At 39.9% G+C, this 15,140-nt stretch overlaps 1 long non-coding RNA gene and 1 pseudogene across 2 annotated transcripts in view; one reads left to right on the top strand and one right to left on the bottom strand.

Moving 5' to 3' along the window:
• LOC309637539 overlaps positions 1 to 15,140 on the bottom strand; it is an 84,352-nt gene that overhangs the window by 4,275 nt on the left and 64,937 nt on the right. The window lies entirely within an intron of this gene.
• LOC309638150 (cadherin-related family member 3-like) overlaps positions 388 to 15,140 on the top strand; it is a 44,266-nt pseudogene continuing 29,513 nt past the window's right edge. Inside the window, exons 1-2 of the transcript in view lie at positions 388 to 559; positions 2,422 to 2,510. The product of the transcript in view is annotated as a cadherin-related family member 3-like (transcript). The remainder of the gene's footprint in view (positions 560 to 2,421; positions 2,511 to 15,140) is intronic.

Genomic DNA, 15,140 nt, shown 5'->3' with positions numbered 1-15,140 from the left:
ATTCTCTGTTCATGGAGGTTTTTAAGAAATCAGATCCCCTTGCTTCCATTTTTTATTTTTATTTTATTTTATTTTTAATATTTATTTATTTGGCCGCGCCGTGTCTTAGCTGCGGCAATGGGGGATCTTTAGTTGCAGCATGCAGACATGCGGGATCTAGTTCCCTGACCAGGGATTGAACCCGGGCCCCCTGCATTGGGAGCACAGAGTCTTCACCACTGGACCACCAGGGAAGTCCCTGCTTCCAATTTTTAAATACAAGGTTTTTATTTCTTTTTTTTTTAAAGTGCTGATTCATAGTGGGAATTATAGATCTAAAATATTCTGTCTACATCTTTAGGAAGCCAGTCATTCATTCCATTATTCTGCATTTAAAAATTTTTTTCGTTATTCACCACTGGAGTACCCAAGCTGGACTTTAAGATGGTGGCTCTCTTCTCCCTGATAATTTATGCCAAAGACAATCAAGGGGCAACAGCCTCACAGACCATTTTAATCCAGATTGCAGTTGTGAATGAGACACCCATCTTCATCGGATCCCTTGCTCAAAGAGACCAAGGTACAGAGTTCTTGTCTTGGGGAAGGAAGGACCCTGTGGACATATGTATGTCGACATCATGCCCTGTGTCCTCTCATAGTGTCATGGTTATAAGAGTGATAAGGAGAATAATGATAACAAAAGTAATGATACATGACTGCCACTTACCGGGCACTATGTAGCAGGCACTATGCTAAGAGCATCAGATGGATTAGTTTATTTAATGCTGAGAGCATTGGAGGTACGTTCTATTTGCATTCCATTGTATAGATGAGTCACCAGGCTTAGAAAGGTGAAGTAACTTGCTCACTGTTAAGAATTATTCATTTATCTGTTTATCATGTACTAAAATTATTCCTTTGTGTGATGATTAAATGAACAGCATGTCTATGTCATTGAGTTAGATGCTTCATGAAGGCAGGGATCAAGTCCTTCTTGTGCTCTCTCTCTCTCTCTCTCCCTCTGTCTCTCCCCATCCCTTTCTATTTGATTTTCACCACGTATGAATCTCTTTTTCTCACTCTCGTCTCATTTATTCTCAACTCTGCCTTTTTCTAGTCAAATATTTAACACCTACACGTGGATGATCCACGTTCTTTATTAGAAGCGTAAGCATTTGAGGCTTAGATGTTGGGAGGGTCACTGACTAGGGACAGTTACTCATCCTGCCTGAGCCTCAGCGTCCCCAGTAGTTAAACTGAGATACTAGTCCCTTCTTGATGAAAGTCACCTGACAGAGTGTGTTCACAGGGCAACCCTAGTGCCAGGCACACAGGAGGTGCTGAATACGTGTTCGTTTTCTTCCATTCCCTTTTCCAAGCAGAGGATGAGCTCCTCAAAAGCAGATCCAAGGTGAACACATGCTCTTCTGACTTCTAAATCGGTGAGCCTGGTGCCAGGTTGCTGGCGGACACGCCATGCACCTTTGCTGATGGGCTGGCCCAGCCAGTGTCCTGACTAGAGTCCAAACAGGCTGTGGATGCCTTTGCTCCACAAATCCTGTCCCCTTGGCAAAATGGTGCAGCAGCTTCTCGGGGGGTGGGTCCTCTCCTCCAGCACTAAGGGGTCTCCCTCTGCCCCAGTGTTCCTGATCCCTGAAGAGTGGTTTGACTAGTAAATATGCAAGTTTATGGTCCCCAATGTTTTAAAAATGGATAGAAAGAAGGCAAACTTAAGGAAAGGACAGACATTAATAATCAGACAAGGGCTTCCCTGGTGGCACAGTGGTTGAGAATCCGCCTGCCAATGCAGGGGACACAGGTTCGAGCCCTGGTCTGGGAGGATCCCACATGCCCCGGAGCAACTAGGCCCGTGAGCCACAACTACTGAGCCTGCGCGACTGGAGCCTGTGCTCCGCAACAAGAGAGGCCGCAATAGAGAGAGGCCCGTGCACCGCGATGAAGAGTGGCCTCTGCTTGCCACTAGAGAAAGCCCTTGCACAGAAACTAAGACCCAACACAGCCAAAAATAAATAAATAAATAAATTTTAAAAAAATAATAATAATCAGACAATAATAGCACCCAATAACGTATTAGCTGTGTAACCTTGAGTTACTTACTCTTTCTAATGCTCAGTAAAATGGAAATAATAGTCACCAATGGTTTTGAGTGCTTAGCAGTTATAAGCACTCAGGAAATGTTCAATATTGTTATTATTTAAATTTATATACCTCTTTGCCCTATACCTGATACATGATAGACGCTTGATAAATGATGTCTATTATTATTATGATTATGATTAATGGGAATCACCCTATAAAAACATCTGTACAGAGCAAGCACAATGCATTAAGTTTTATCTAAGATCCAGGATTGAATGAAGAGTTTCTGGGCTTATGATGGTGACACTCATTCAAGGACGTCTATTTTACATTTTCTGGCAGTTACCGAGATTGATATCCTAGGAGACACTGGCCCTGGCACAGTCATTTACAGAGCTGCGGCCAAGGATCCAGAGGATGCTGTTTTCGAGGTAATTTATGGTTTGGGGCAGAGACTATCAGTGCCTGGTGGTTTTATGTGTGACTGTGTTCACACATAGAGCCATGGAGATTACCAGATCAATTATGCCCACAATTGAGGTTCCAAACATAACTTTTGCCTCAATTATGAGGACATTTCAGGTGAAAATGAAAGAAGGCTGGGTTGTCTGAGTAATTTCTTCCCTTCTGGTGCATTTCACGGTGTGCAGGCAGGCCCAGCCTAATCCTTAGGTAACTTTTGTCAAAAGATGCCAAGCATTTCATTTCATTCTTGGGGATTTTGGCTACACATACTGTTGCGAAACACTACAACTTCCTGGCAGAATTAACTTGTATTTCAAAGCACTAGGTCTGGTCCTCAGGCTTGATAATGCCCCAAGAACGCGCTTATTTAGAATAGGTGTCCTCTAGGTATAGATACCATGGGAGGGGGATGAAACTGTGGATTTTGTGCCAAGAGGCTTGGATCTAAGTCCCAACTTTACTGCTCTAAGTCTTTTACACGACCTGCTTCTCTGCTTCAGCTGTAAATTTGGGAAAATGATATCTGCTTTGTCTTCTCTCATACCGCTTTCTCTCATGTTATAATGGACTTAAAAGTAGTTTTTCAACTGTAAAATATCTTGCAAATGACAGGATTTATATTACTGTCTTAATTTTTGATGTCATATGGAATCGTTATGACATTATTAGGCTGTAACATTTTTAGCTAATGGATTGATAGACAAGAATATCATGGCCTTAAATTTTTAATGTTGTATGACTTTTCTAAATTGGTGAAAAATTAGAGAATTGTTCATGCTGATGCTGTACTTTCAACATTTACAATTTACCGGTAATGCTACTGGGTCCTTATCCAAGGCAACTTGACTTTTACAAAATTTTCTTTAAACAATAGATGGCCACTAATATCTGAGGCATTGTCCGTATAGTTTTTTAAGGTATTGAATACACTCAAGTAATTACACGAATGAACACTGCTGTTGTCAACTTCCCCCCCCCCCCCACATTTGTCTTATCCTCCTCCCAAGAGCACAATACCACATCCAGGATGGGACTGGAAAGGTCACAGCTTCCTTTACAACATGCAATTAAGCCACCTAATCATGTATATTGCTCCAAATCAACCTATTCAAGATTATAGTGTTGAGTCCAGCACTGAGCAACTCCAGCCACATGGGCACCAGATACCATATTGCAATTGCTTCCCTGGTGTTCTGCATGGCAGGTCACCCACCATGTTGACACTTTAGTGTGGAAAACACATCACAGTCCAATAGGGCTTAGCTGTGACTTTAATATGCAATCACAGTGACTTACTAGCCAATTAATGCAAGTAATTCATTTCAAATGAAAGACTCCCAAACGCTTAGTCATAGAGATTAAATGCTTTTGGCCCTGACCCTATACTTTTCTGAGAATTGGTTGCTGGGCCATATTTGGAAGTCTCATGCAATGTTCTTTGTGAATTTTACCAAACACGGAATGACATTTCAGTGTTGATATAGGCCATGGAAACTTACACTTAGATCCACTCCTACACACATCCTTCTAACACAGGAGATCAGACCAGATGTGTTATTCAAGTATTCATGACTGGGCAACAACTTTCATTTGCATTTGACTTCACATCGATTCAGAGAAAAACTGGTTCTAATCTGGGAAAGAGCTTACCATTCTTTTGGAGTCTGGTGTGTGATGATAATAATAATGACATTAATAACTGTTAAGTGTTTATCAGGTGACAGGCATATACCTTATATCGTTGAATCCCTATGTTAATCCCTGAAGCAGATACTACTGTCTATTATGATATTAAGTAACGGATCAATAAGCTAATGTATTATGCCTTTAATTTATAGATGAGCACCATTAGGCTAATAGGATTAAGCAATTTGCCTAAAAAATAATTAGTGTAGTTGAAATTCAAACCCATGTTCCTTTTGCTCTAAAGCCAGCGTGTTTCTTCTCATACTACCAAAACCACACCAAAGTGTATTCCGCCAAACACAAGTCCCACCAGATGCTCCAAGAGAAAAATAAAACATCCTATGATCAAATGATTTAGGGAAATGATGTCTACTTATCGCCTCTGAATTCTCAATACCCAGCATATTAAATTTCCTGAGGAGTTCTCTAATAGAGAGATGTTTGTTTAATCCGATTTGTTGTAATTATTCGTCCATAGCACTTTTTAAATGAAATGTAACACCTGTTAACTTTTCATGTAATGCCTATCGAGCATCCCACAGGGTAGAAAGATTATACTAGATGCTGCTGTAAGATTGATAAAACATGACATATCTCTGGGGTTGTTATAATGATGAAAGATGAAATTCTAGATGAAGACTTGGCCCACAATAATTAATGTAACACGAGTGGATTTTTATATATCTAGACTCACTACGTTCCAGGACTAAGATTTTTCATGCTGTACCACCATTGCTATTGTACATGTTCAAAGATCCCTGAAACTCTGGTTCATGGATTGTTCTTAGAGATAGAAAAAGTAAGACCTCTTACCCTGAACAAGCTGAAAATCAAAGACTTTTCTTGGACCCATCAGGAGAAACCAGCACTCCAAAATTTGGATAGACTGGTGAATCACGAGAGTCACAGCCAACTTCTGCTTACTTGGAGCGGAAACTGCTAGAGCCATAAGCAGGTATAAAGACTTATCATGGTAATTCTGATGAATTGCTGGAGGCTGAAGGTGGACTACCATGAGACAAAGTGCTGGGTGCCACAGTCTTAGGCGGACTCCACACTTTCATGGTTTTTACCACCAGGAACTCCATTAATGAGGTTTTCACAGTGAAGATTCAAAAAGTATCACCTGTGTCTTGGGGCGAGCGAGAGAGAGAAAAGAATCATTGTGAAATAAACCCAGAGCTTTCTCCTAACAAAGCCTACTCTCTTGGAGAAAAGAATTTTCCTGAACCTTATCTCATCTGGATACACACACATACACACATGCCCTTAGGCAAATCATATTCAAAGCTCAGAAACCCAAAGACAAAGAGAAAATCTTGATAGAAGCCACAGGAAAATGAACACCATACCTGTAAAGGAACAAAGATAAGAAATATAACAGACTTCTTGTTAGAAACTGTGCAAGCAAAAAGAGAGTGGAGTGAAATATTTTAAATGCTCAAAGGAAAAAAAAAATCAACAAGAAGTCTATATCCAGTGAAAGTGTCCTTCAAAAGCTAAGGAGGAATAAAGACTTTTTCAGCCAAACACAAACTGAGGAAATTGATTACCAGCATACTTGACCTGCAAGAAATGTCAAAGGAAGTTCATCAGTAAGAAGGAAAATAATATAGGTGAAAAACTTGGATCTACATAAAGAAAGGAAAAACATGAGAGAAGAAAGAAATAAAGGTAAAATAATTTTCTATTTTTAGTTCACTAAAAGATAATTTTATCTAATAGTAACAATGTAGTAGAAGATTATAGCATATTGTTAAGTGAAATGAAAGTCAGCAGTATCACAAGCAGCAGGAGAGAGGAATTGGGAATACCCTGGTATAAGCTACCTATACTGTTATTGCTGCAGTCTCTAGAAAGCAATATAGTGTTATGTGAAGCTACGTTTAGGTTAGTTAAAAATGTACATTAGAAATTGAGGCAATAACAAAAAAATTAAGAAGTGAAACTGATATGCTAATAAAGAAGACAAAATGGAATCATATAAAATGTTCAGTTAAAACAAAGAGGGAAAAAACAAAGGACAATTGCAATGAATAGAAAACAGTTACAAATGTGGTAGATATGAATTCAACTAATACAAATGGTCCAAATGCATCAATTCAAAGACAGAGATTGTCAGAGTGGATGAAGACAAAAACAAAAACAAAAACAAGGCCCAACTATATAATGTCTGTAAGAAACATACTTTAAATATAAAAACACCAATAGGCTCAAAGTAAAGGGGTAGAAATAGAAATACCATGTTAACAGCAATTCCTGGAAAGCTGGAGTAGCTATATTAATTTCAAACAGAAAGTGGGGAGTAGGCAGCTAGGGAATTTCCAGAAAGGGCAAGTCAGCAATATCTGGGGTCCATCTAGGGATGATTAAAAAATGGCTGCAGATAGAAGATCCCCCTTCTTTCCCACCCCATAGTACTGAAATCCCTGGGTGACTTGAAGCTGACCCTACTCCTCCCCACAGAGGTCTTTCCAATGCTTCCCTGGGTCTCTACTGTACCCCAACTCCCCATGTCTCACCTCATCCATATTACCAACCCCTCCCCCCGTGTGACCATCTTAAACTTCCTGGTTCCATGGTGGTGAGAGTAGTGGTGGTAAGGGGGTTGCATGTGGCTTTCTCTATTATCTATTACATAGAGAGGCAGTTTTAGAAATCTATGTACATTGTCTCAATTCAATTTTGCTTTAAGAATCCTACTTCCTGGGGCAGTATATATGCCTCTGACTGTCATGAACAAGAAGTAGCAGGGAGAGAGGTATCTTGCTCAACATGTATTCTGTCTTTTCCTTTCTTCATGGTGAAATAAACTTATTCCCTTAAAGTTAGTTTTCAGAGTACTGTGTTGTGCCTTACTGTGTCTATCAAAACAGTTAATTAGCAGCTTGTAAAAATAAGCCCTGGCTTTGAGGACAAGAAATGGCCAGACAGTGGGAGAGATGAGAGTAGGGTTGAGGGTGAGAAGGATGAAAGTTAGATAAAATGGGACTATTTTCATGAAATAAGATTTAATCACTCTATTTCAAGGTAAAATATCTCATACAAGGTATTCCAAAGTTAGTGACAAATCTTAGAATATAGATCTTGGATATATATTGTCATTTCATTAATAAACTTTTACTTTCTTTTGGGCATTATGTAATAGGATAAGGAAATAATCAGCTAACTAAACCAGCATACTAATAACTTGCTGGAAAGATTTTTTTTTTAAATTCCAATAAAGAATAATTTCTGGAAGTTTCATGGTAGCCCTTTAAAGATAAAAGATATACCATTTAATGACAAAAAGAAATCTGTTTCTATGGTTTTATTATTTTTCCCTCTTTGATAAAATACGTACAATGAATCATTGCAGCCCACAGATTTTATATGGAAATAAATAATATTTTCCGTTCAGTCAAGTATACTGACTGAAAGCTGACGATGATCAGATTTTTATGGTAAAGTGATATTTGGATCTTCTAAGAGGCATAATTAGTGATGGAATCATCAAAAGACTCAACAGGTATACTGCAGTAGAGATTATAATTACGGACCTGAGGATTTTAATTATATACTCCTATGTTATAACTCAGCTGTAAAAGCCAACATTAAAGGGAGAAAAAGATCAGTCTATTGAGTTAGAAACCAGAATATGTAAGTTTTGCTTTATAATTTGGGGTGACAATTCTGGTTTTAATGGCCTGTTTTTAAATATAATCATTTTAGGGAAAAGGCCCATGTTTCCTTTGGATAGCATCTACACTTTCAATTTTTTAAGTTTCATTTGTGTGTGGGGGGCATTCCTACAACTCAATAGCAAAAAACCCCCTAATGACCCAATTTAGAAATGGGCTAAGGACTTGAACAGACATTTTTCCAAAGATATACAATGGCCAAAAGTATATAAAAAATGCTCAAGGACTTCCCTGGTGGCGCAGTAGTTAAGAATCTGCCTGCCAATGCAGGGGACACGGGTTCGAGCCCTGGTCCAGGAAGATCCCACATGGTGCAGAACAACTAAGCCCGTGCGCCACAACTACTGAGCCTGTGCACCACAACTACTGAAGCCCACGTGCCCTAGAGCCCGTGCTCTGCAACAAGAGAAGCCACCGCAATGAGAAGCCCGTGTACCGCAAAGAAGAGTAGCCCTCACTCGCCACAACTAGAGAAAGCCCGCGCGCAGCAACGAAGACCCAACGCAGCCAAAAATAAATAAATTAAAAAAACCAAAAATGCTCAATGTCACTAATCATCAGGGAAATGCAAATCAAAAACACAACGAGTTTTCTTATAAGGGTCAGTATGGCTGTTATAAAAAACAACAACAACAACCAAACAAACAAAAACAAAGACAGCAAGTACTGGCAAGGATGTGGAGAAACTGGAAAGCTTGTACACTGTTGATGGGGATGCACAATGGTGCAGCCACTATGTAACACAGTATGGAGGTTCCTCAAAAAATTAAAAGTAGGGCTTCCCTGGTGGTGTGGTGGTTGAGGACCTGCCTGCCAACGCAGGGGACATGGGTTCGGACCCTGGTCTGGGAAGATCCCACATGCCGCGGAGCAATTGGGCCCGTGAGCCACAACTACTGAGCTTGCGCGTCTGGAGCCTGTGCTCCGCAACAAGAGAGGCCGCGACAGTGAGAGGCCCGCGCACTGTGATGAAGAGTGGTCCCCGCTCGCCGCAACTAGAGAAAGCCCTCGCACAGAAACGAAGACCCAACACAGCCAAAATAAATAAATAAATTAATTAATTAATTAAAAAAAAAATTAAAAGTAAACTACACATGATTTAGCAATCTCACTTCTGGGTATGTATCCAAAAGATTTATTTCTGAGTTGCTCCAATGGCCTGGTCTTCTACCCTAACCCCACCTTAAAATTTCACCTCTTTGTGACACCAAGAGAAAGGGGGGAAAGGGTTAAATCCTACAATATGACATTCTTGTCAAGTTCTGGTATGTGATGAAATATATCGTTTTGGCATATACTAGCTAAATGAATTTGAGAATTGAGATAATTATCTGAGTTATTCAAGCTAAAGAACAATTTTGCTTAGAATAGTATATAATTGGGGGAAAAAGTGATTTTAAGAAAAGCTTTAATTACCTAGAAAAAAAAATCTTTAATTCTCCACACGAAAGGCAGATGTTTGGAGAAAACCACAGTCATATTTTTAATAACTATTTTTTTGGAGTATTTACTTTGTAATTACATCACTTGCACCATCCTCCACAAGATGGCATGCAAGTTTGTAACATACTTTAGCCAGCAGTCATGCTCTTGCTAAATGATCTTGTAACAAACAATTACATTGACTCACATCACACAAGTTATTTTTTTGCCTTACAAATTGCAAGTATATACATTCAAGCAATGTTTTCAATAGGTAAAGACCATTGTCTTTCAGAGATGCATATCAAAATGTAATTATTTGGGGCTTCCCTGGTGGCGCAGTGGTTGAGAGTCCGCCTGCCAATGCAGGGGACATGGGTTCGAGCCCTGGTCCGGGAAGATCCCACATGCTGTGGAGCAGCTAAGCCCATGTGCCACAACTACTGAATCTGCGCTCTAGAGCCCGCGAGCCACAACTACTGAGCCCGCGTGCCACAACTACTGAAGCCCGTGCACCTAGAACTCGTGCTCTGCAACAAGAGAAGCCACCGCAATGAGAAGCATGCGCAGCAATGAAGACCCAACGCAGCCAAAAATAAATTAATTAATTTAAAAAAAATGTAATTATTTGAAGAATGTGTGAATAGAAATCAGTAATTTAAGTCTATTCATACAAGGCAACTGAAGATTTGGCCATGACTAGCCTATTCAAAGTCCACATTGTATTGAAGTTTCAAGAAAAGACAAAACAAACAAAAGTGTTCTGCTGTTCATGTTTGAAAAGACATTTTTATGAGACTGAGAAAGGAATTATAAATAAAATATTTGGGTTTTGGAGGATTTATTTCATTCTTTTAAAGTATGCCTGAAAACATTTCCTGGGACAACTGGGAAGCAGCATGTCGATTTATCTGAATATTGCTGTGGTTCTTTACCTTTGCGGCAATAATATAGTCACTTGGGATGCTTTAATAAAACACAGATGCCAGCTTCCCTCCTCAGACTAAATCAGAATCACTGGAGGTGGGATCCAGGCATCAGTGTTTTTAAAAACTTGCCCAGGCAATCTAGCGATATCTTAGATATCAAAGTTCTCTGAGAGTACCTACTGCGATTGCCTACTCATTTGCTTGTGGCACGCATCACTAATCGAACGTGACACTTTTCCAACCGGAGCTCACGGTCTTTCTCAGTAAAATGCTCTGGGTAGCCCTTACCAATCAATTCAGAGTTGAAATGAATCCTACTTGCTATCAGAATTATCAAAGAATATGGGACAGTGAACTGTTTCGTGGAAGGTGATGGGTTTCTTAATATGGTAACTATCTCTGCTCTCTAGCCTGAGTCAGCCGAACAATTGTTTTCAGCTGCTTGTAACAGAGGACGTTTTAGAGACTGTAGGGGATAATAGACATACTCTTCCCAGATCTCCCTGGATACCTTTGTACCTTTTCCGTGTGATGCTCCCCGCTTCCTTCCGCCAACTTCAATGTGTTTTTGCTTCCTTCAGCAAGAGGAGGACGGTCGTTGGACTTTTCTTGCACTTCCAAGGGCAGGAAGCACCTGGGAATTTCCATCTCTCTGGGGTAGCCCTTAACCACTGAATGAGGGGTGCAAGGGTAGGAAAGCCCCATCTCCTTTTCTTTGAGTGGGGAAAATTCAGAGGCATGAGGTCCCCTCCACAGCTTCTCTGTGGCGTCAGGCTGAAACTGCTTCTGTGGGCTTTGGAGGTAGCAATTTGCTTGGCTTCCTCCCCTTCTCTGTCCTGTTTCCCCAACTTCCACCTTAGTCTTCCTGGAGTCCTTAATGAATAAATCTCTTGCACAGAAATTTTCACCTCTGGATCAGTTGCTGGGGAACCCCTAAGACAGAGGCTAAAATTTAAGGCCACTGGACTCTAGGAGCATCTATATAAACCATTCTTGAAATCATGCAGAGTTAACCCATCTGGTGGAAACCTGTGAAAGAGTGTGTGCGGTAACTAACTCTGCTTTCTAGTACAAGTTGGCCCAACAATTGTTTTCAGCTGCTGTAACAAAGGAAGTTCTAGAGACAGGATGAGATAATATCCATGCTCTTCCCAGGTCCCCTTGGATACCTTTGTACCTTTCAGTGCATGAAAAATGTGGGACCTAAATAGACTACTGATGTGTGAGAAGAGGTAGGATGTGCTGTATCAATAGATCTCAGACGTGACTGCACCGTGAAGATATCCAAAGAGTTTCGAAAAATACTGATGCCCAGGTGACACCCCCCTGCCCCCGCCCAGAGATTCTGATTTCATTAATCTGGGATGTGGTCTGAACATTGGCATGTTTAAAGTTCCCCAAGTGAATCTGCTGTACAGCCAAGGCTGAGAATCACTCTAAAAGAACCAACTTTAGGGTACCTAAAAGTCACTCTTGTCAGCCTGCTAAAAATTTACATTCCCAGGCCTCCCTGCCCCAGGTATTCTGAATCAAGTAGGTCTGCGTATCTAATAAACATTTATGGAAATTTCATCCATATATAAAAGTAGAGAGAACAGTGTAATGTATTCCCACTGAGCCCCAGCTTTAACAATTAACTCGTGGATGAAGGTTCTTAATGTGTAGGTGGTCCTTGAGCCACAGACCTGAGAAACATTGCAAGATGGTTTGTAAAGTTAGCTTTTCAGATGCTGTAGCTGCTACCAGGTGTATAATAAATACCTGGGCAAGTCCACTGGGAACATCTGGCTCGGTCAGGGATGGCAAATCTTTCAACTTGCATACCCTCTCTGATGGATAGAGAAGGATTCTGAGGCAGAGTCTAGGTTCAACCAGCAAAGATACCATGATCAGCACTTTATTAAAGGTCTGTAACTTTAGCTAGCCACTGGGACAGTGTGTTAGACATGGTTAATAAGGCTTTGTTCTAGAAAGAATGAGGGCTCTAATATTCCAGTGTAAGTGTATAGGTAGCAAACTATTCCTATTGTTTATAAAGTGAATGTAACAGCGTGGTCTACTAGGACTGAAATGCAATGTTATACGAACATAATTAATGTTTAGTCTAGAATCATATCCTTGTTTATAGTTTGAAAATATTTTCTTGAGAATGTATCTCTCCTATCAAAAGGTTTTGTAGGTGATCTGTGATTAGCCAGTATTTGTGCTTTAAAAACATCACAGAATGTCTTGTTATGAAAACATTTAGATCATACTTCTGTACTAATTTCCTTCAAGAAAATATTACCTTGGGACAAACTACTAAGTTCGACACAGTATTTCAGCAAAGAGTTCAGATTCTAATGTCAGCTAGCCTAGGTTAAAGTTCAGGCTTTGCCACTTTCTGGCTTTGTGAACTTCAGCAAATCCCTTAGCCACTCTGTGCCTCAGTTTATGTGTAATGAGGTTAATAATAGGATCTACCTTGGGGCTGTTATGAAGATTAAATAAGGTCCTACATGCAGAGGGCTTAGAATAGTGCTTGACAGAGTGTACTCAATAATAGTAGATAATGTTAGGGTTCTTCTTTCACAATAAACTCTCTGGGTTTTTCTTTTATCTTTCTGCCTACTCTTATTTTCTTTCCTGGTTCATCCTCCTCTGTTGGACCTTCAAATGTTAAAAGTTTTTCTGAGCTTCATCTTAGTCTTCCCTTGCCTTCTCTTCCTTTCCCTCCCTTACTGTCCTCTGTAAACAGTAACATTGAGTTACTGTCACTCTGTCTTCACCCACGTAGATTCTCTAATCCCTACCCTAAACATTTAAAAACAAGTTTAAATGTAATGTTTTAAAAATAGAAATATATACTGCTTTTCCCCCGTGGAGACAGTCTCCCATGAGATGGCCAGTATAACATAATGGTTCTGGAGTCAGAAAGACCTGGGTCTGAGGTTCAGCTTAACCACTGACAAGTTATATGTTCTTGGACCATTTCCGTGACCTTTGTAAGCCTCAGCTTCCTCACCTGTAAAATGGGGCTTAGGAGAGTACCAATCTGTTAGCGTCATCTTAAGGATTAAATGAGATAGTTCAGGAAAAAATGTTTAGCACAGAATCTGGGTCACAGTAACGGGTAGCCATCATATTTGTTTTTATTAACACAGAAAAATCCAGAAGAATCCTGTCACTGCTCCTGAAGCACGGAGGCCCTAACTCTCTTTGCTGGGGTTGGCCTGCAGTTTGGGCTCTGACATTTCTAATTCCTGAGCTTCTCTGAGAGCAAATAGTCATGAACAAGCCTTTCAGAGAAGGGAATAAACTGGATTTTGAAGGTAAGTCCATCCAGAAGGACATAAAGCTCCCCTTGCCATACTTCCCCCCCATGAGATGTTGTCATAATTCTGAACCTGGATGAGACTGCCATTGTTATTCTTATGGCTGAGATACTTCTTCACTAGTTGATGGTGTTGTTATAGATAAAATGGGGAAAAACGAATCTAAGGTGCCTGGTCCCACAGGGAGTTAATTTCTCATCCCTTGGACTAACCTCCTGTCCTGGGGATCGTTCATTTCGGTGGCTTTCCCAGTGATGGCCCTGGCTGCCTAGCAACCGTCAGCTCCAACCTTCTCCGAACAATGGCAGGAGTTGTTCATAAAAGTGCCATCACTTTTTTTAAAGACCATTTCATTTTATGAAAAATTAAACCTCATAAAAATACAGCTTCCCACTATACGTTGTTCCCAAACAATTGTTGACAACTCTGTAATGCAGAAATTGAATTGAGAACTGCCAGTTCTTGAGTGGTTACACACATAAATGCGGGTGTCCTTTAAATAATCATGTATTTTTACATATAACCAGTGCTTCTGAGCACTCTCAAGTAATGTAACTACCAGCCATCCTTCGTCCTTCCACCATGAAATGGGCATCATTATTCCTCTGTTTGCCCAAAAGTAAGTATTGATTTTCCTGCAGTTCCTGAAAGCTAATTTCTACAACATTGTTCTACAGAAAAAGCAGAACTCAATTCCATCTTATTTTTATGTGTAGAAATGGATGGTATGAATTCAAATTAATCAGAACACTGTGATTCATCAGAAAATCAATAAATTAAAAGGTCACAAATGTCTCCAAATGATTTTTAGGCAGCTTTGCAATCCTTCTGGGTTTAGTCTTCTCTATTAAATTATCTCTGGGTCTACACAATTATTAAACCAGTAGTGCTTGGTATAATTAACTCCTGATATTAATCCTCCCATGGATTTTTTTTTGCCCCAGCTTTTTCTAATCGTTTGATTCTTACGTATTCTAGAAACCTTGACCACACCTACCCTCGTTAGCAAAAAACAAAAACAAAACAAAACAAAGAAAGCATTTTTCTTGGGGATGCAGTGTGGTGAGCAAAGAGGCCTTATGAAAAGCTCAGCTCTCAGACTGGAGGCAAGCCACTTGAATTTTCTAAGCCTCAGAATTCCTATCTGTGAAATGGGGAATAATATCAGTATGTATGGCAGAGTTGTGATCATTAAAAGACAATGTATTTGAAGCATTTAACAGAAAACTAGAAGACAGTATAAATGAAAGTCAAAGAAAAAAACAACTTAATAAAGGATTGTCTGTACCTACACACATAAAATGAGATGAACAGACATCCCAATATTTCCGTTTTCCCCTTCCACAGCTCTCTGTCCCTCAAGCCCCCCCCACAAAAAGTGTACCTTCAGCACCACCAAATGAACACAAAATAATCTCTAAGTTCTCATTAGACAGTCATCATGTTTTTCTAAATGTAACTCCTTTTTAATTTTAGCTTTGGTTGGAGTGGGAAAAATGTTCAGATAACATAGGCGATGTATTGTATTAGGAAAATCTATTTTTAATATTTAAGGGCAAATGATC

The sequence above is a fragment of the Balaenoptera physalus genome, assembly GCF_965194825.1.
Source record: "Balaenoptera physalus genome assembly, chromosome: 11".
Classification (NCBI taxonomy): Eukaryota; Metazoa; Chordata; class Mammalia; order Artiodactyla; family Balaenopteridae; genus Balaenoptera; species Balaenoptera physalus.
This window is presented reverse-complemented; position numbering and strand designations above follow the sequence as displayed.